Source organism: Vanellus vanellus (assembly GCF_965231255.1).
Source record: "Vanellus vanellus genome assembly, chromosome: 4".
Classification (NCBI taxonomy): domain Eukaryota; kingdom Metazoa; phylum Chordata; class Aves; order Charadriiformes; family Charadriidae; genus Vanellus; species Vanellus vanellus.
The window spans coordinates 78410709-78432383 of NC_138909.1; positions in this window are offsets into that span (position 1 = coordinate 78410709).

Consider the following 21675-nt stretch of genomic DNA (forward strand, 5'->3'; position numbering starts at 1 on the left):
TTTGATCCTCTTTTGTCTTGGGTTTTAGATGATTTCTATGCAACATTAGTTTCGACTTTTAAGAAAGGTGTTTTTTTTCTTTTCACAAACAATGGGCAAGTGGACACACAATTCTCATCTATAAACACTGTTAATTTTGATGTCTTTCAGGATAGGGCAGCAAAGTACCTGGCTCAACCCATTAAACATGACAGAACTCATACTGACCTCCACTGTATGTGGTCAGAAGGGGCACAAATAAGCAGGATTTTCCAAAAGAACATGAAACTACAGCATGAAACTGCAGGGTAGTTCAGTTATCGATTTCAAATCAAAGCTTCCGCTTCTGTGCCTACACTGCATGTTACAGTGCTATGTGGAGCTACTTGAGCTAATCAGAAAGAGTAACACTTCCTGCAATAATTTATCCTGTAGGTAAAGTAAGTAGTGCTCTGTTCCGTGATATTGCAGTGAAAATTGTCGGACATAGTTCTGTCCTTTCAGATGCCTGGGGGTGTCACGATGTGACATGTAGACGTACCCTCATTACTGTGTTTGCACTTCTAATAAGTCTCAGCTGTCCTTTTTTCTTCCTAGCAGCTTTTTAGACTCAGGCAATACTTGCATCCTTCTGCTTGTTTATTTCACACAAAATTATTCTATAGCTGTAAGTCATCAACATGCTGCTACTTCTTAATCCTTTTTTTTTATTTATTTAAAAAACAATGTTTTTTCTCTAATTCTGTGTTGTGCAAAAAACCTCAGGGATATATATATATTGGTAAATCAGAATTCTTTTGGAGATGATCTATTAAGAAGAGTTTTGATACTTTTTCTTATATAACTGCACAATAATACTTTGGCCCATTGATGTAACAGGACGGTATTTTGTTTTAGTTTGGTCAGTTTTCATCTTCTGAATACTGTAGTCATTAGTCTACATTTATTTACACTGCTTTGTTATAATTTTCAGGGAAGATCAGACTGACAGGCTGTTAGAGATATGGGAACTGGTGGATCAAATCCAGACTTCCAGGTCAACATGATCAAAATATTTGAAAATATTCATAAAGAAAGATTATTTTACTCTCTACAGGACTAAGATTCCATTATTGGATATTTTCACAGGGAACACCTCAGTGAAAAAACTTGAGGAGCAGGAGAAAGAGAACAGTGAACAGACTAACGGTGAGACTACTGATAGTATATTCATAAGGTGGAAGAAGCTTTGAATGGTCCTATCTCCTACTTTTGTTGCTATAGTTACCTCTCAGAATATCTGATCTCATAGAGAAGGTTGGACTCTATCAAGTTGCTCTGCCTGTCACTACCAAATTATTCCTGTTTCCTTAGAGTGTATGTTATGCATACTGATGTGGGCCCTCCTACTCTGTTCTAATCAGTGAGGACTAGCAATACTCGATTATGCAGGATAATATATTGTCCCACAGTAGCATGGTTTTATATTGGCGAGTAGGATCTGAACCTACACACAGCACATACTTATTTATCCCAGTCTACCAAGGTAACCAAAGCCCCTTCGGCCAACTTCTGCAAGACTTACGAGAGTGCCAAGAAGGGTGAAGAATTTTATATTCAGATGGGGAAAGACCAATGATCGAAATAGTAATAATCTAAATGCCTTATCTCTATGGCAAAAAGCTTCTCCCATCCTTTCAGCCTCATTGCGAAAAAGGGATAACTGAAAGTCAGTGAAGTTGAAGCGAAGCCTCGGTGTGGCTTGGTATGGCTGTTACTGACCTATCTGCCTTACAGTGCCCCAGTCACATTTTCTGAACGCTGTATTTTGTCAACTTGAAGACTATACAGTTAAGAATTTTTCTGGTTTTACAAAAGGAGCCCACATGTCTGATGGTATTTTGAGACCTCTCCCTCTATTATATTTTAGACAGATGCTGTTTATATTAACTTTTACTCTGCTTGGAGAAGCTGTGAAGTTAATAATGTGATGGAATATTCTAAAGATTTCAGTTTTCAGTCTCACTATGTTCTTATTCTTCTATTACTGTACTAGCAATTCTGTCTTTTTTATAGGACTGAAAAAGTTTTTGAATGACGTTCAATTTTTTATTCCCAACAGGGTGCAAATAGCCAGTGTGATTCCTTTATTAAGAAAGCTAAATTTACTCCCAAGTATAGTGTCTTGTTATTTTCCTACATTTCACCTTTCCCTTTAACTCTTCCCTTTTGTAACTTTTATAATACATCATTAGCACAGCATACACAGATTCATTCCCTAAATTTCTGTGGCGATTTTTAGGTTATTTTTTCTGGTTCCAAGGCTTTGTTAGACCAGTGGTGTTTATCTTAGTTGTACCATTAAACAGGACACACATTTGGAATATCTCTGACAATAATCAAGAAACACTTGATTGCTTAAAATTGCTATTATATAATATGTGAAAGAACACTTCTTTGGTCTGAAGTTTTTGTTCATGCTTTATATCCATCAGCAGGTCATGTTAAGCATAAATTTGTCCCTAATACTGACTTTGTTCAAAAAAAAAAAAAAAAGCTAAGAAATCTATTTAAGGAAGGCTTTGCATGGGACAATATGCATTGCTGAATCTGCTCTCTTTTTCCTTCTTACAGACCTTATACAGATTTGTATCGCACAGCTGGGATCCTGCAAACTTCAGAGTACATTTTGAAGGAAAGACAATTTAAGATAGCAAACATAAATGAAACATGACATAAAACAGTTATGAAAGCCATAGAGTGATGCTGGCAATAGAATAACTGGAAATAAACTAACAACGATTATACTTTGAAATCTTGGGAAGGCTTTTAATCATGACAGTAAGAAAGCTTGAGAACAATTCCCCAAGTACAGAGGAGGAGAAGGCCTCCAAGAGTTACAGTCAAAATATTCTTATGGCCAAAGATAAGCTCATCATATATGTTAAGAATTTGCTTTTAGTCTAGAAAATGTTTTAATGAATTAATAGTCCAAATTATCTAATGAATACAGAAAAGGCTCATTAATATTACAGTTAAAATGATTGTATAAAATAACTTTCCTATTATCCTTCCCTCTTCTCTGGTATTGTACTTACCCTATTAATATTCCTCTGGGTCCTAAGACTGAAAATTTCAATCTTTCTCAGAAGAGTGAGGAAAAGTTAAGATTTGTTGTTAGCATTCTGACACCTTCAGCAGTAGAAGCAAGATGTTCATCTTTGGGTTTTTTTCCTCCTTAGTCTTGTTTCACCTGTGTTTATTTTTATATTTTCTTAACACAGTCTGTTTCCTTGAAAGTTATTTATCTTTACAGTCAGATTTACCTGGATTGAATTGGATGAATTTTTCTATTTTTAAAAGGTAAATTTTTCAAATGACTAGAAATAGTCTATGTTCTCTGAAGAATTCTCCCCGTCTCTAAAATTTACCGCTCTAGAAAAATTGTTTTTTCTGTGCTTTTTCATAAAAGTGTATGGTTTTTACTTTCACACAGTGGTGGCTATTTCATCACAGTACAAGTTCAAATTCTTAATGAGATCCATGAGATATCTGAGATTATTGTTTCTCAGCTCAAAGTGCTCTGAATTTATACTTTTTCCTGTGCACTATCAGATTCTTTCAAGCAAGGAGGTGTGGGCTATACTTGCACTGGAACTGAATGCTTGGCAATCACTTCCCAGAGCAATGTAAGGGCTACCTGAGTCTCAGCTGAAAAGAAATTCCATACTTTTTTTTTTTTTTTTTTTTCTGGATTATTTTGACATGGGACCCCTTCTAGAGAGGATCCAGCAGCTGATTTATCTTGGGGTCTTGGGGTGAGCTTGCACCTCTTGTTTCTATAATCCAAGTCTGCTTCCTCTGCATTGCTTCCTGGCCAAGGTTTGAAAGATGTCACACAGCTTCCCCCAGCCCCAGTTAACGCAAAGGGCTGTTGTTTGTTGCACTGTGTTAAACTGGCAAAGCCCTACATACAGTTTTTATTAGTGTGCAAGCTGGTGCTAGAGGAAACTGAGTAGAGAGCTTGAAAACTCTTCTCTTGGAGAGCCCACGGAATTTCAAAGCAAGCTTGACAGTTTAACATTGAGCATGATTTGATGAAATAGGGTCAGACGATAATTGCTTACTTTGTCTTATGATGACTGGAAGTAGAAGACAACTAAAAAATTCTGGGTGCATTCAAGGAAAATGAATTGGGAAGAATGCAAATCATCTAAAAAATCTTTCAGTCTTGGAATAAAACGCAGTCAGAGACTCTTTCATGGTAGCTGCACAACGTGTGCTCAAGGTAACGCTGAAGTAAAGCACTGACAGGTGCTGAAAAATTTGCGTTTAACATTCTGAAATACATTTTCTCTCCTCCCATCAAGTTTTTTAAAAAAATGCCAACCTTCAATTCACTAAAAGAAGGGGCAAAACAAAGGTCCTAGCAATTCTTTTAGTTTTAAAAAATGCTGATTCATTTATTGAGATAACAGTCCATTTTACATAACATCTTTTTGTTTTACAAACATGGGTATTAGTAGCTGCTAAACTGTATCATGTCGCAGTTTTTACTGTGCCTGAAGGGCAGAGCAGAATTTATTGCTTGGCAGTTGTTTAAAAGTTATAAACATTTATGTTTTATTTAGAAATCTCATTTAGCATTTTTATATGAAGAAGAAAAGGATAAGTATTTGTAGCATGTATGAGTTAATCTTCAATTAGTAGTTTCCAAAAGAGAAAGAACATTCCTAAAATTCTTGTTTTCCTTGCAAAAAAAAATCCTTAGAAAAAATCTTCAAACCTGTAATTAAAAATGAGTGTTCAGTAACAGCGTATGGCCAGATCAGAGTGTGAAAGCTTAGAGTCAGTGAATCTCTGCAAGATCTTACCCTGGTAACCATCACATGGACATAACTGTCCGTTTGGGCCTAGAGATATGTAAACTAACTTAAGTGAAAAAAAGACATTGTGTAGTACATAGTTTGAAATAAACGTTCTTGGTAAGAAAGTTCATTCCATTGTAGTCAAAGGGGGTTTTGCTATCAAATTTATGTGTCATTGTACCCACCGTTTTAGTTTGCTGTCTTAAGATGCTCAGGCAGTTCCAGTCGCATGATGGATCATTTCTGCTCTCTACTGGGTCAATGGGTTTTATAAATGCTCAGCATTTCAGGGAAACGAGCATTTAAAAGAAATAAAAATATCTTAGAAATATAACCTCTAGCAGTCATACTTTTAAATAGTGGTGAATTAAAATATGGGAAGCTTTTGATTGTTCTGCATTGCTGGTTCTAAGGATGGGAAATCTTTTCTCATGTACTAATGGCAAGCTTTGATTACATACGAGTGAATAGAACAATCCTTAGTCTAACAGCATCTACATATCACCTTGCTTTAATTCCAGTAATAAATGACATTTCTATTAAATTAGAATGAAGTTCTGAGTTATTAGTCTTAGGAATCTTAGAGTTTTGCATTTCTTTTGTGCATGCAATTCTTTAAAGCCTGATACTATATATACACATTATATATATTATATAACATGTGAGGTGAGGACATTCTGAAAAACAAGCCCAAATTGTCTAATAAGGACCTTAATTTTTTCCCAAGACTTTCACTCTAACAACATGAGGTATGGAAAGAGGGAAGTGGGAAGGCAGGAATGAAAGAGAGAAAGAAGGCACACAGATAGGAAGGTAGGTAGGAAGGAATTAACATCCTACTTTTCCTGCTTTAATTAAGTTTTGCAAACCTACTCAGCTTATGATATATTAATCCTAAAAATTTTCTTAAGTGGCTGTTTATCTTTTTTTCCTTCATGTACCCTCAGTTTATTCCTGAAGGCATTGTCCAATATGTTCAGGCATATACTTTGGTACATACTGTCCATCACTTGTGAAACAATTTACTCAAATTGTCTCTTGACTGGTACACCATCTCAGTTTTGGTCCACTACATTTGTTTAACAATTAGTTCCCGTCTCACGAAGCTGTTTGTTTTTCCATACTGAGGGCCAGCCAGCTCCCTTCAGCCATAACTCAAAGGTGGAAAAAACCTTGAAACAGCATTAATAAGCTGCTGTGAGGGACAGTAGTGGCTATTTTTGAAACCATGAAATGAAAAGCTACAATACAAAGGGCTGAAGCGGCAGAAAATTAACTCCCTGTCTAGGAGATCCCTTTGTCTTTGCTAAGATATATATATCCACACATATCTATATATATATCTTACATATGCTGACGGCTTACATTCTCTTCATAATTTCTTTGCTGTGATCTGAATTGTTTATAGACTATGATACAGTTTTTGACTGTGACAAATGTCCTTCATATACAGTCAAAAATTACAAGGTAGTCCTAATGTAATTTGTACTCTACTGGTCTATTTTTATACTTCTAAGGTTTATTTACAGCCAATAATTTGTGTAAATGCCTTTACTATATTTTCCATAGCTTTCCTGAAGCCTGTTCACTGTATTTTGATTCATTTTAATTCCTCCATTCACTATGTTTTAATTCCTTTTTGAAGCTCTAGCCTGATCACAACGAAAATTTCTCCAGCTTAAGAGTAAAAAAGCTGACTTCCACCAAAGACTCATATTGTTAAAGCAAAAAAACAAACACTGTTGTCAGAAGTCATTCCAGTGAATTGGAATGACTGCGAGGTCATAAGGTGAAAAGCTTTTACTCTTGATAAGGGCCTTGAGGAGCAGAATGCTCAAAGTGGAAATCACAGACAATGTATGACACTTGGTTTCTTTACGGTCATTTAGGCATCTTTGATGTTGTCTGCCATAGAACTAAGACAGGACATAATGACTGAAAAGCTATGTAGATTGTGTATGCCTAAATATAGGTAAACTGTAATTGTCCTTCCCTTTCCACTTCTTTAAGGGCAAACGTTCCTTAGAGCCTCTTTTTTTTTCACATTCTTCAGCTATTGTGTTTACATTTAAGCTTTCAAAAGAAACACAGAATTCTTTTTTTCCTGTTTTCTCTGGGGGTTTTTGCTACCAAAAATCACTGCCAGCTTGTTGCTATAAAGAGGTCTTTTAGGTAAAGCAGTGACTCAATTTATTTGAAAGGGACACAAGGGCCAGCTTTTGACATAGCTTCAGTGCTAATGCAAAATTGTGCCAGTAAAACCAGTATAAACCAGTGAGGATCCATTAGGTTCAAAGAGCGGCACAGATAAAGTGATTACCATGACTGTATTCTTGGTGGACTGGTAGACTGACAAATTATGAGAGGGTCTCATTCATTCAACCAAACAAAATAAAAATAATTCATACCAAAAGGCTCATTATATCACCCATTCAGACTTCTATTGTAACACACCCATATACATCCAGATGTGTCTTCCAGAAAGGTCTTCCAGACATGCCTATGTTAAATATGCAGTCTCTGGTTACAGTGCAACACTGAACCGCATTCTATAGAGAGGGAACAGCACAGTTCCAAATACTGACAAAGCCCAGAGGCCTCTGCAATGGCAGGGAACTGACCGACTGTCATAAGCATACCCATGGCCCAAGCAGACGAAACCGCCAAGTTCCCATCCAAGTTTCAAAGCAAGTCAACTTTTCTTCCTTCTCTCCTTTCCCCTTCTCTTCCCCTTTTCCCCCTGAATTTTGAGAAAGAAAAATCTTCCTACTCTTACATCTAGTCATTGCTCTACTACTGAGTGATTTTTCGGAGAAAGAAAAAAACAACTGCAATCAGGAACACATCTGATCAGTTGTGCCTCTAGGAATACTGTTCTTCCTAACCCTTGTGGGTGAGCAGCTGAAGTCTTGGGGCAATACTCTTTTCTTAAAGTTCGGTAAAGAAGGAAATGAACAAACCAACACATAAATTCACAACTTCATGCTTGAAAAGAATAACCCCACTCAACTAACTCAAACACTCCTATAGGCCTGGAATTTCTCCCAGAAACTATATTGAACTATATTATTTAGGGGAAAAAAATGGTCTCATTCAAAACATGCTAAGGGTGGTTAGTCTACAATTTTCCCTGGAAACTGCTTAATTGCCCTTACAGCCACGAAATTGCTTCTAATTTCAATGTTGAGTTTGTCTAACATCAACTTCAAACGATTAGATCCTGTTACACTTTGATCGGCAAAATTGAAAAGTACTTCATTGTCTGATTTTTTTCCTGTGTGTAGACAGGTTTCCGTAGAGATTCAGAAACATTTCACACAACTCCTTGATCAGATGAGCTCTTAAAGGCTTGTTTTTCAGCTACACATAATTTTTGGAGCACTAATTTGAAACGTCTTTATGCTTTCAACACTATTCTCCACGTATGGATCCCAGAAGGGGACATTATATTTTAGCATTTGATTCATCAGTGTAAAGTGCAGATGCAAACCTCAATTTCCATCTGTTCTGTGATAGCAGCATTTTGGCCAATTGCACTGAGAACTTATCCTTAGATACTTATCTGTACTTATGTCGCAGTCCTCTATGTGTCTCCCTCTTGGAAGTGATTCCTGAATTTCAGTACTTTTAGTCTGCCTTCTTTGCTTCCTTGTGTCTAGCTAGTATTCAAACACAATGGTGATTATTTAACCAGGAAATTCACATCAGTCCGTGACTCTCTAATATAGCTAAAATGTACCATAATTCCTAGTCTGTATGCCATCTGCAGGCTTCTCCAGGAAGTATTTGGTATCACCATCCCAACAGATGACAAAGAAACAAAGTAGGGCCAAATAGAGAACTGGTCTCTAAAAGATCCTACTTGAATAACTTTATTTGTTCACGTATATCTCACATTTCAAAATTTGTCAATGAGCCTGTTTCTAGTCCAGTCAGATTGTAAATTTCACCTATGTATGTCTTTTAATCAAAATGCATGTCAAGATCTTTGAAGAAATCCCTGTCTTTAATCATAACTATCATCACTTTCATCTAGTCTCTGAAAACACCATCCAATTTGTTTAAGAAGTTCAACTTCCCAAGAAACTCTAATAACTAGCGCTAATTAGACTCTTTTTTTTTGGGTCCTAAATTAAACACCCTATTAGATATTCAGCTTACAGGTCACATTAAATGATTTATGACTTCCTAGTTTTTTTCTTTTTACCCTTTTAAAATATTAGAGTTACATAAGCAATCTTCAGCTTTTTTCCAATGTTTTCACCAGTTTTTCAGAGGTGGTCACCTCATTCCCTTTAGGCTATAGATTATGAAAAATGGAAAACAAGCAAACAAACAGGCAAGTAAATTGTTTCTCTCATGGTACCCAATGTCTTGCATAAGGTTGAAAATTTTGCTCTGTACTGGAAGAGAAATGCAAACTGTAAAGGGGCCTCAGCTGGGGATATGATGTGTCCAATTCCCAGTAGACAAATGAGAAAGGTGATGCAAAATCAGCATAGTTTAATATTCAAAATCATCTGGGATGTGGTATTATGTGACGGACCAGCTGGAAAACAAACAGTTTCATTGGAACACCGCAAAAAAAGGTGTTAAACTGAGATTTCTTGTTACACACAATGAAAATTAATACTTAGCTCCTTGGATGCTGAAATTCAAAGCAACAAACTGTAGCATCGTTTCAATTTTTATAGCTACTGAAGATTTCACATGTGCTTGTTGTTAAACAGTAGCATTAAGTGCTCAGTTCAGTTGCCAAAACATATGTATGTAGTGGCATTTGGGATACCCTAGGCCTACATCTGGCCTTCAGAAGGGCATGGTTATCACATAAGCCCTTGGTCACATCTGCCAGGTGTTTAGTCCTTTTTTATCACTGTGAAAATAATCGGTATTTATTGAGTTAAGGCCAGTATGACAGTTCATACTGAAATCTTGACATTTTCATGGATAATGCCTTAGCCAGGGATGCTCTGGCATTGATTAGTTCCCCATCATTTTAGCTCTTCTTTGGTCCCTGTCCCCTTCCCTTCCCTTCCCTTCCCTTCCCTTCCCTTCCCTTCCCTTCCCTTCCCTTCCCTTCCCTTCCCTTCCCTTCCCTTCCCTTCCCTTCCCTTCCCTTCCCTTCCCTTCCCTTCCCTTCCCTTCCCTTCCCTTCCCTTCCCTTCCCTTCCCTTCCCTTCCCTTCCCTTCCCTTCCCTTCCCTTCCCTTCCCTTCCCTTCCCTTCCCTTCCCTTCCCTTCCCTTCCCTTCTTTGTTCTTCTCTTCTCTTGTGTTTTATTTTGTTTGTTGTTTTGTTTGTTTGTTTGTTGGAGTTTTTTTCCTTTTTTTTTTTTCTTTTTTTCCACCCCTTCCTCCCTCACTTCTTTCTTCTTTGGATACATTTAAAATTCATTCAATGTTCTGTTAACGATCTGGACACAACAGCCCAGACTTGGCAAGTTACATCCTCACATATCTGAGAGCAATGTAAATTGTCTCAAAAAATATGTTTAAGATATTTATGTCTTCGGCGTAAAATTGATCTATGTGGTCACTTCTTTTTGGTGAGCCTTGTGATAACTATGTACGTTACACACAAAAAACAAGTACGATGTGGGTCAGGACATACTGTGCTCTTCAAAACAAGTAGCAGCTCTGAAGAAGTGCTTCGCCTTTCTGTAGGTAAAAGACTATTAATACAAGGGACTCACCTTACCTCGGAGGACAGCATGTCCTTGTGAAATGGGCACCATTCATACCAATCATCTATATATTTGAAAAGCTTTGCACTTGAGTGTGTGCCAAAAAGTGCTCAGGTTTTAACTGAAAATTGTTGAGCTGCTGCGTTTCTTCAGTCTTCTCATCTCTAGTAAGACACCATTTCCCAAAGCAATACACAACTCCCCACAAACATATATGGAATGCTAATAGAAAACAAGAACAACTAATGATAAGAAAGGTTTTATTGTGTATTGTTGGCAAAGAATACTTATGTAAATCATTCCTAAAAATACTGGGCTAAAAACTTCAACGTAGACTTCCTGATTCTGTCAGTAAACTGGACAATGACAGAAGTAATGGAAAAATAAAGTACTACAGAACAGGAAAGTAGAAGAGCTTTGAGACATATGCTGAATGTGATAAATAGTCATAGAAACATAGAATCATAGAATGGTTTAGGTCGGAAAGGAACTTGAAGATAATCAAGTTCCAACCCCCCTGCCATAGGCAGGGACACCTCCCACTAGACCAGGTTGCCCAAGGACACCTCCAGCCTGGCCTTGAACACCTCCAGGGATGGGGCCTCAACAACCTCTCTGGGCAACCTGGGCCAGTGCCGCACCACCCTCACAGTGAAAAACTTCTTCCTAATGTTCAATCTGAACCTGCCCTCTTCCAGTTTAAAGCCATTCCCCCTTGTTCTATCACTACATGCCCAGGTAAAAAGTCCTTCTCCGGCTCTCCTGTAGGCCCCCTTTAGGGACTGGAAGGTCGCAATAAGATCTCCCCGGAGCCTTCTCCAGGCTGATCAGCCCCATCTCCTTCAGCCTCTCCTCATAGGAGAGGTGCTCCAGCCCTCGGATCATCCTCATGGCTCTCCTCTGGACACGCTCCAGCAGGTCCATGTCCTTCTGTTGGGGACTCCAGAGCTGGATGCAGTACTCCAGCTGGTGTCTCACGAGAGTGGAGTAGAGGGGCAGAATCACCTCCTTTGACCTGCTGGCCACACTTCTTCTGATGCAGCCCAGGATACAGTTGGCCTTCTGGGCTGCGACTGCACATTGCCGGCTCATGTTGAGCATCAGTCAGCACCCCCAGGTCCTTCTCCTCAGGGCTGCTCTCCAGAAATTCCTCGCCGAGCCTGTATTTGTGCTTGGGATTGCCCCGACCCAGATGTAAGACCTTGCACTTGGCCTTGTTGAACTGCATGAGGTTGGCTTGGGCCCACCAGGTCCCTCTGGGTAGCATCCCTCCCCTCCAGCACATCTACCTCGCCAAACAGCTTGGTATCATCGGCAAACTTGCTGAATGTGCACTCGATCCCACTGTCCGTGTCTCTGACAAAGATGTTGAACAGTAAAGGTCCCAGTACCGACCCCTGAGGAACGTCACTCATCACTACTGTCCACTTGGACATCGAGCCGTTGACCGCAACTCTTTGAGTGCGACCATCCAGCCAGTTCTTTATTCACCGAGTGCTCCATTTGTCGAATCCATGTCTCTTCAATTTAGAGACCAGGATATTGTGTGGGACAGTGTCAAACACTTTGCACAAATCCAAGTAGATAACATCAGTTGGTCTTCCCTTGTCCACTGCCGCTGTAAACCTTTCGTAGAAGGCCACCAAATTCGTCAGCCATGCTGGCTGTCACCAATCACCTCCTTGTTTTCTACATGCCTTAGCAGAGTTTCCAGGAGGATCTGCTCCATGATCTTGCCAGGCACAGAGGTGAGACTGACTGGCCTGTAGTTCCCTGGGTCTTCCTTATTTCCCTTTTTGAAAATAGGGGTTATGCTTCCCCTTTTCCAGTCAGCAGGAAACTCGCCAGACTGCCATGACTTCTCAAATATGATGGCTAGTGGAAATATCCCTTGGAAATATCCCTTGGAAGTATCCCTTGGAAATGTCCCTTGGAAGTATCTCTATCTGTCTTCATTGTTGAGGATGCCTAAACTTGAACCAAATTTTAGCAAATTTTTAACTTTCAGATTGTTGACTTGGGTAAGATTAATCCCATTCATTAATTGCTGCAGTTGTTTGAACTAATTAAAAACTAGATTCAGTATTTCTATGCCACTAGTGATCATGATAGAGTAACTATGGAGCAGGATGTAGTCTTGGATATAGTCACAGGATGAAAAGGATTTCAGAACCAGTGAACCCAATAAACCCTTTTCTCACTTAATCTTGTGAAGTACATAATTATCTTTTTTAAACAGACTATTAGAAAAAGTGAAACAATTTTAAAATTTAATTTCTTTGCAATAAGAAAGAAAAATGGTAATTTAAACATAGTGTATGGGATTACATAGAATTTTTTCTGTAAAAGTCTGAATTTTCCCTTATGTAGCAAATCAGATTAAAGTACAGAAATCCCTAATTTCATTGAGATATCATTTAGATGATTACTGGTATTTGAAATTATTCTTTCAAAGGCACCCTAACATGTTACAGCCAATAAGTAAACTCAAGAGAAAGAACAGCACAGCATGAGACAGGCATTCAGCAGTGTGAAGTGCTTCTTTTATGAGTCGTTGTGATGCTAATATGCCAATCGTTCTGTGTGGCACCAGCCATTATAACTGAAATGAATGACGATTAGCAGAAACTAGTAGCCTACTGCTTCAAGTTGTAAACAAATAACTATAGTCTTTCATTATCCTTGGTGTCAGGGGGAAGGTTGTATAATGGTATGTAAATAAATGATGAAATATTTGTCTGTTTTAAATTTGTGGTTTATAAAATGCAGCAACAGAATCACAAAATCACAAAATCGCAGAATGACTGAGGTTGGCTGGAACCTCTGGAGGTCGTCTGGTCCAACACCCTGCTCAAGCAGGGCCACCTAGAGACAGTTGCCCAGGACCATGTCCAGACATCTTTTGAATATCTCCAAGGATGGAGAACCACAGCCTCCCTTGGGGACTTGTTCCAGTGATTGGCTACCCTTGTTTATGTTTCCTTATTTAGGCAGAAACTCCTGTGTTTCAGTTTGTGCCCTTGCCTCTTGTCCTGTCACTGGACACCACTGAAAAGAGCCTGGCTCCATCTTCTTTACATCCTTCCTTTGGATATTTATATACATTGATAAGGTCTCCCTTGAGACTTCTCTTGTCTAGACGAAACAGTCCCAGCTTTCTCAGCCTTTTGTAGAAGAGATGCTCCAGTCCCTTAATTATCTTCGTGGCTCTTTGCTGGACTCTCTCCAGTATGTCTGTATCTCTCTTGCACTGGGGAGACCAGAACTGTACACATAGTACTCCAGATGTGGTCTCAGGAATGCTGAATAGAAGGGAAGGATTACCTGCCTCAACCTGATGGCAAGACTCCTCAATGCAGCCCAGGATCCCACTAGCCTCCTTTGTTGTAGGGACACGTTGCTGGCTCATTGTCAACCTGATATCCACCAGCGCCCCCAAGTCCTTTTCTCCCAAGCTCTTTTCCAGCTGGTCACGCCCCAGCATGTACCAATGCATAAGGTTGTAACTCCCCAAGTACAGGACTCTGCACTTCTCCTTGTTGAAATTCACAAGGTTCCTGTCAGACCATTTCTCCAGACTGTCAAGGTCTCTCTGGATAGCAGCAGAACCTTCTCATATATCAGCTACTTATCCAAGTTTTCTGTCATCAGCAAAGTGGCTCAGGGTAGACTCTGCGCCATCATCCACCTCTTTGAGGAAGATGTTGAAGAGGACTGGCCCCAGTATTGGCCCCTGGGGTACACTAGTAGCTGTTGGCCTCCAGCCAGACTTCTTACCACTGATTAAAAGCCTCTGGACTTGACCATTCAACCAGTTTTCAATCCATCTCACTGTCTGTTCATCCAGCCTGTATTCCATCACCTTCTCTATGAGGATATTATGAGAGACATTGTCAAAAGCCTTCCTGAAGAATAGGTAGACAATATCCACTGCTCTCCCCTCATCTACCAAGCCAGTCTATTAATTACAGGTGGTTATCATTTTGGTCAAATATGACTTCGTCTTTATGACTCCATGCCAACTTCTTGCAATGACTTTCTTGTCCGTCATGTGACTGGAAATGGTTTCCAGGATTAGTTGCTCCCTCAGCTTCCTAAGGAATCGAATTGAGGCTGATTGGTATGTAGTTTTCTGGGTCCTCCTCTTTGCACTTTTTGATGATATGAGTGACATATGCTTTCCTGCAGTCCTTGGTCACCCCTTCCAATTGCCATGATTGTTTAAGGATAATAAAGAGCAGCCTCACAATGACATCGGACAGCTTGCTCAGCACTCGTGGGTACATCCCATCAGGCCTCATGGACTTCTGTATGTCCAGTTTGTTTAAGTATTTTCTGACCTGAATCTCTTCTGCCAAAGAGGATTGTGTTTCTATACACGATCAGGTACAGTCTACAGGAAGATCAGCAGCTTGGCAATGTGGTGGGAGTTGCCAATTTCCTGTCTAGACATATTTTTAAAGTGAATGATACAAGAATAGTTTAAATGTCTCAGTGCATTTAATCACGTTAAAAATTTTCTTCAATTATGGAGTGTCCAGTGCTAAAAAATTAAGTTGTCCCAGAGGGTTCTATGGATCAAGATGATAACTCTTTGAAATATCTTGAAACCAAATGTATGTTCAGATTTCCACTTTGAGATCTCAGAGCTGCTTCTCTTGATTTTATATATTTTGGCCGTTCATGAATTTATGACCCCAAATGTTAAACTAGGCAGAAGCAAAGCTAATCCAGACCATTCTCTTCTCAGGCATAGCTATGAAACCAGGAAATAAGACGAAAGTATGTGAAAGAAATCTTATAACTGCATCATTTGCCATACTTCAGCAGCCTGGGCATTTCAAATTGGGGATTTTTTTCAAAGAAAAGGAAAAAAAGGATTCACTACATATAGTGGATTAGTAGAATTATTTACTAAAAGTATCCAGAGAGGTTGTGGAGTCTCCTTCTCTGGAGATATTCAAAACCTGCCTGGACATAATCTTGTGCAACCTGCTTTAGGTGAACCTGCTCTGGCAGGGATGTTGGACTAGATGATCTCCAGAAATCCCTTCCAACCCTGACCATTCTGTGATTCTGTGATGCCTGCGGTGAAAACATATGAATAATGTACAGTAGTTATGGGAGTTACCATTATAACTCAATGCTTTGAAACTGAGGATATGTAAATCAACGTGTGGTCAGCTTTAGTCAATAACCCGTGTTTCTACTTGGATAAAATTAGATACAGAATTGCTGGCATATATGGAAATACGGATACTTCCTTGGCTTAGGCTTGACAGCTTTAGAAGGAAATTACTTAGCTTACTTTACTTATGAATGTGTACTTTTCCTTCCTCCCTTGAAGTAGCCTTGTCCAGTCCACAAGTACACTGCTTTGCAGATGCAGGGTCTATGCAGAGGGAGAACCCTCCCAAGACTTGTACAATGACAGTAATTCAAAATAGAAAAGAATACCTCCCTCATAGTGTGGGACAATGAAAGATATGAACGTGTTTATAACAAATGCAGAGGTTAGCCAAGAAGTTTTGGTTGATTCTCCAGAAGAATTCTCTTCTTAATTTGCAGTTGGACATTGGAAAGAATTAGAGAATGACAGCTGTAAGTTCAAGAGACAGAAGCACTTAGATGCACTTTGCAGCTTTTCTAGATACTTAGAAATTGAACGCTTCTCTGACCTTTCTATCTCAAGTGTCATAAATAGCCTTAAGACTATGTTTTTGCATGGTGAGAAAATCTAGGAACTTGTCACATACAATGGTCCACAGTTTGCTGGGAAACAATTCACGTCATTTATAGACAAATATTACTGTAGCCTCCAGCTATGCTAGAGCAAAGAGAACTGGCCAGCACATGAAGAATCCATTGCTAGCTTTATATAAAGACTATTCCTTTTTCAGCTATAATAAATAATACTGGACTAATTTTACTCCAATATAGCTGATTATTAAGACATAGCTGAAAATGCTGATTTTTGTTCTAGAAAATATATTGCATCCTAAGTGGTGAATCTATCTACGCCAAAACAAAGAGGCTAATGGATTATCAAAAAAGACAAGTACAAGGTCATTAAAAAAATTAATTCTTCAAGGGCAGGACATAAGCTGCTTTTCTGGAGTTACAGTAAAATAGACTGGTGCTACAGGTTGACCAATATCTATTTTTGTGTAGAACAAATGCATGGTTTCAAGCCAAGCAGGTGCTTTTAGGACAAACTGAGACAGTTGCTGCTTATTTCAAGGTCAAGATATGACTCAGTAAACCATTTATTAGAATGAGTGTTGAGCAGGGGCCTTAGTTCTTCTCTAAGCAGGAGCTGGATGTCTGCCTGATAGGTGCTATTATGAAGCCATCAAGATCTCAAGAATATAACTGAAAGTTTCAGCTTCAAATTTAGGCACACAAATATCCAGAGTTGGATTCATCATGACTTAAAAGAATTATCTTTTTTTCTTTTTTTTTTTTTTTTTCCTAATGTGGTCATGTATTTAGAGCTGGAGCCTCAAAAGTGTCTGACTTTACTCCTTCTGTCTTGTGGAACTAACAGCCCTAAATCAGATGCACAGACTCCCAGTAAGATGCAGAGAGAGCATCTGACACGACAGGAATTTCCAAAAACCAGTTGAGTGAGGAATTGCACAAATTAGCTGAGAGACAAAAAAAAAGCAAACCAGATTAGGTTCCTAAATTTAGGCAGCATGAATAACTCCCAATTTTCTTCTGCCTTTCAGTTTCCAATACTTGTGTGTTCTTCGGTACCTTTATGTATTTCACTCTCTTTCTGTTTCTACCTGTATATATGTATGCAAACAAATACAGGTCTGTATGAACACACACATGAGCACACATTCACACATTTTTTTTATTATGTCTTTTATAAGGTTCATATCGATATCCTTTTTCTTTGGCTAGCTTTGTTGTCTCTCCTAGTGTAGCCTTCCATGTTCTCTGATCAACAGAAAATTAATAATACTTACTTTTGGCTTTGAAGCTAATTTTTTATTAAATTTTTCATTGTTCCTGTTATTTCTTTGTAATATCACTAGTCTTTCAGAACTTTCTGCAAGTTTTGGAATGGATTGATTTACAGGCTTGAAGCCTTTCTTCTTATTATAGCTAGGATTCTCTGCCAGTGGGCTACTTGCATTTAACACCGATCTTTTGGGTGTTAGTCTGACTCTAGATTAATGCCAGCCTTGACTTGGTTGTAATGGTGAGCAGAAGACAAGTTAGAGTTTATGAAACACTGCCCTCTTGTGCCTCAGTAAAAAGAGTTTGGAAAGAGCAATTTGGATTTTCCTTTCTTTTCTTTTTTTTTTTTTTTGTTGTTGTTGTTACAAATAGATGCTATGATCACATATTCAGCTCTTATTTTGCTGGGCTAGAGCAGATTGTTTCTTCCTTTGACCTTCTCATCTTCTTTTTTTTTGTAGGCAAAAGAGCAAGGGATGTTTGCTGACAATTTTTATTATTAATGGATGAGTAGGAGAAGAAAAATAAAATCTCATAACAGAAATGGCACAATGCAAAATTATATATAGCTAGGAGAAGTGCATATAACTACAGATGAAATAAATACATACAAGTATACTAAAACAAAGACAACAAGAAAGGAAAAAGAATGTGATCATTTCTCTAAAAAAATATTCCCTGATATTTTGTTAAGTAGTGAGCAGTGTCCCACTGGACATTATAGATCATATAAATATATCTGTCTGATATCTAAATCAAGAAATAATTCATTAAGAAGAAAATAGTAAATAACATTTTAAGTTATGTCTCTGAGCATACTAAGAAGGTGGCTGGCTATAAAACTGAAAACAAGGCACCCGTGCTTCCTACTTCAGAGGAGGGAAGGACTTCTCCCAGTCTTCTTCAAATCTGCCCCATTCCAAACCTGCTTCCAACATACCTTCATTTCAGACCTTCCTGAGAGCTGGAACTGAAGTGAGAGCAAAGACTGACACCTCCTCAAGACTAAAACTTTCAACAAGGCTTTGTAAGGTCATCTTTGTGTTGGTTTAGACCTGTATTTAGAAGACTCCAGGATGTCTATCCAAGTCTTTTACAATCAGCCTGATTGTGGCAAAACCACTTGAAAACTATATGAGGACATTAACCCTAAAAACTGATGCATCAATACTGACTATTGTTGGGTAAAACCTTAGATCAAAAAAATATGAAATCAAAACTCCTATAAGGATGCCACTGCTGCCCTTGAGGTGACTTGTACAGCCAGACTTGAGGACAGGAATGAATATAAAGCAGAAAGAGAATTAATAATACATTTCTGGTCATCAGAAACACCATACGATCGATTTGTAGCCATAGCTGTTCTTCACAGTTTGGTTTGTCACACATGGACAGTGAAATTAAAAACAGAAGAAAAAGTTGTCAGCAATTAAAAGGCAGTTAGGCAAAAAATATTCACTTACTGCATATTAAATCTGTAACATTTTATTTTCCCATTGCAGTCACTGTATCATCTGTGTTTCATCAGCAGCATATTTCCCTTGTGCCATCCCTTACAAAGCAGAGATAGGAGCTTCCATTAAGGACTTCATTGCTGTATGAAACCAAAAGTCGCACATCTGGGATCTGAGCTTTCCGCATGATATAGTAATCTTTTTGAATATGAGAAGCGTCCATTGGAAATCCAGCAGTGTGAGCAGTATAGTATGTTTTGTTGCATTTATGAACTTCTGTCCCCATCCTGAAAAAAAATCTCAGACCTATTCAGAAGCTGTTTGCCTAAGACCTGTCCCATATGTTGTGTAATCTCTGAACTCTGACATAAGCTTTCCAGATCACAGAGTGCACAGTTCCCTTCCTTGAGTTATGTTTGGCCACTACTCCAAACACAATTTTTCAGTGCTTTGCACAGATGAAATTCTACCTCTTCTAAATCTAAAGAGGCAGAGGGGAAGACTGGACTGGAGCATGTGTTCAACCTTTTTCGAGATTGACAAGAGGAAGAGAAAAACAATAATTTTCTAATAATATTTTCTCTAAATCAAGGGGACAAGTGTAATCTGAGTACAAAATATGTCAAAAGATGAAAGCAACCCTAAGTGTCAGATAACGGTTTCTCCTGGAAGTAAAAATCCAGAAAAATGTCATGTGTATTTGAAGCTGCCATAAACTTCTTCAAATACAATCTGCAGATTTACCATAAGCCAGTAAATTCAAGCAACTTACTTAAATATATTATCATTTAATGCTGATTATGACAAATTAACTGCAATCAACAAAGATACATCTGGGGGTCTTGATTATTGAAAGTCGAAATGTCCCCTGACAACTATACACAAGGAACTTCTAAGACTACATCAGATCCTGGAAATTTCACAAAATGTCTTTAAGTTTATCAAGGCAAAAACGTGACAACATTTGATAATCCAAGATTCACAGTACAAAGGTATAAATAATAATAGTAATAATAAAATATATGAATACAGTTCTGGTGGAGCAAGTCAAGCATCTAAGTGATGATCTTGAAATGTGGATGAAATGGATGTGTTTGCTTACAGAGCAGCCTTTTCTCCACGCTGCAACCTACAGTCCTCCTTCCTTGATCAACCTATTGGAGTGTGCTAAGGCTTCCTCTTCTCCTGTGTGTTCAGGGATACTTCCAAGGAAAAGCCAAGCATAGGAGAAGATGTCAAGCCACAAGTTCCAATTCTGATACCCTGTCAGGGTATATCCTGACTCGTGTACCTATAGAACCCAGCTGCATGCTGCAATGTAAGTTAGACCCACTCTACTATGTTAATAGAAGCAGTACAGATTTTCGCAAATGATGATGAAGGAAAAAAATCAGTTGCAAGATTCACTTGAAAGTTTTCTGTCTTTCTCCCAGCATTCTGTGCATGTCCCCCAAAGGGAAAGAGATTGTAATACACTCAGATCAGTATCACTTTCCTCATTGAGGTTGCTGTAAATTGGGAAGATTTCTAATAGTTTTATAGGAAGCAAATAGCTTCATGAATTAGCATGAAAAATTTCAAAAATATTCCATTTGGTAACATTCGTCACTCCAAGGCTGTTTTCTAGAAAAGCTTTTTTCAAAATATTCAGAATACATATTGAGAATTATTTGTGAGGGAGAATGTTACTGGGTTGATAGTAATTTTCTGAGTGAGTCATTGGTTGTCCTGTCACAGTTAACAGAAGGGCAGCATTATATACCCAAAATACCTTGACAGCAGTGCATTAAAAATATTTTTACTAGAATGAACTGATCCTGAAAGATTTTAAGTGCTATGAAATAGGAAAAGCTAGAAATTGAAGTTAGTAAAGTTCAGATAGAGAAGAGGCATGGAGACGAGGGCTGTGAATGGAATTAATTACCAGTGTCTTCTTCCAAGAAGCTAAGGAAATCCTCCTTTAATTGGCATGGTTATGATAAGGTTGGATAGAACTGCCATGCTCGTACTTACATGATAGAACTGTGCTCATCTGTGCAAATAGGTGTCAAGGAAGAAGAAACAAAAAAGTCTGTGTTCCTATCAGATCTCTCAGTCAAAGCAAATGGAAATTAAGAAAACTGCAAATGGGATCTTTCCACAATCAACAGATACATAGGACACAATACTAGAAGCCGTATGGATTTACAGTGTGGGGCTATGAGGACTTTAATCACTCCCAGAAATGACTGAAGGGGATGGGAACTTCTTCTCACCCACAGCACTCCACAACAGGGACCTACTCTTGCCACAGGCTCTCACCCAGGGAACTCACCCTATCACACACAATCCTATGTCAGGACACTTGAGTAGCCCTATATCATAAGGGTGTCCCTCTGTCCTTCAGCTAAATGCTCTGTACGACGCGATGCATATGTGGCACACTCCTAAGAATTCAGTTCAAGCATTCTCAACTCCATAAGGCAGAAATATTGGAAAAAGATAATACCTAACTCACTGGGCAGATAGAAAGATACTTCATAACTTTAATATAACAAGAGCATGTTTCGGTTTCATTGACCAAAAATCCCTTTCTACTCTTGTCTGCTGTTTTATCATGTATCCTAAAAACAATTTGGTTTAATTCATTAAATTAAATGAACCAAGCCTTGCTTAGCCAAACTAGCTAATCTCCCTGACACCGCTCCTGAGTGACTGAGTAACAAATCTTCCCAAGTCAGTCACTGGCTCCAGACCCAC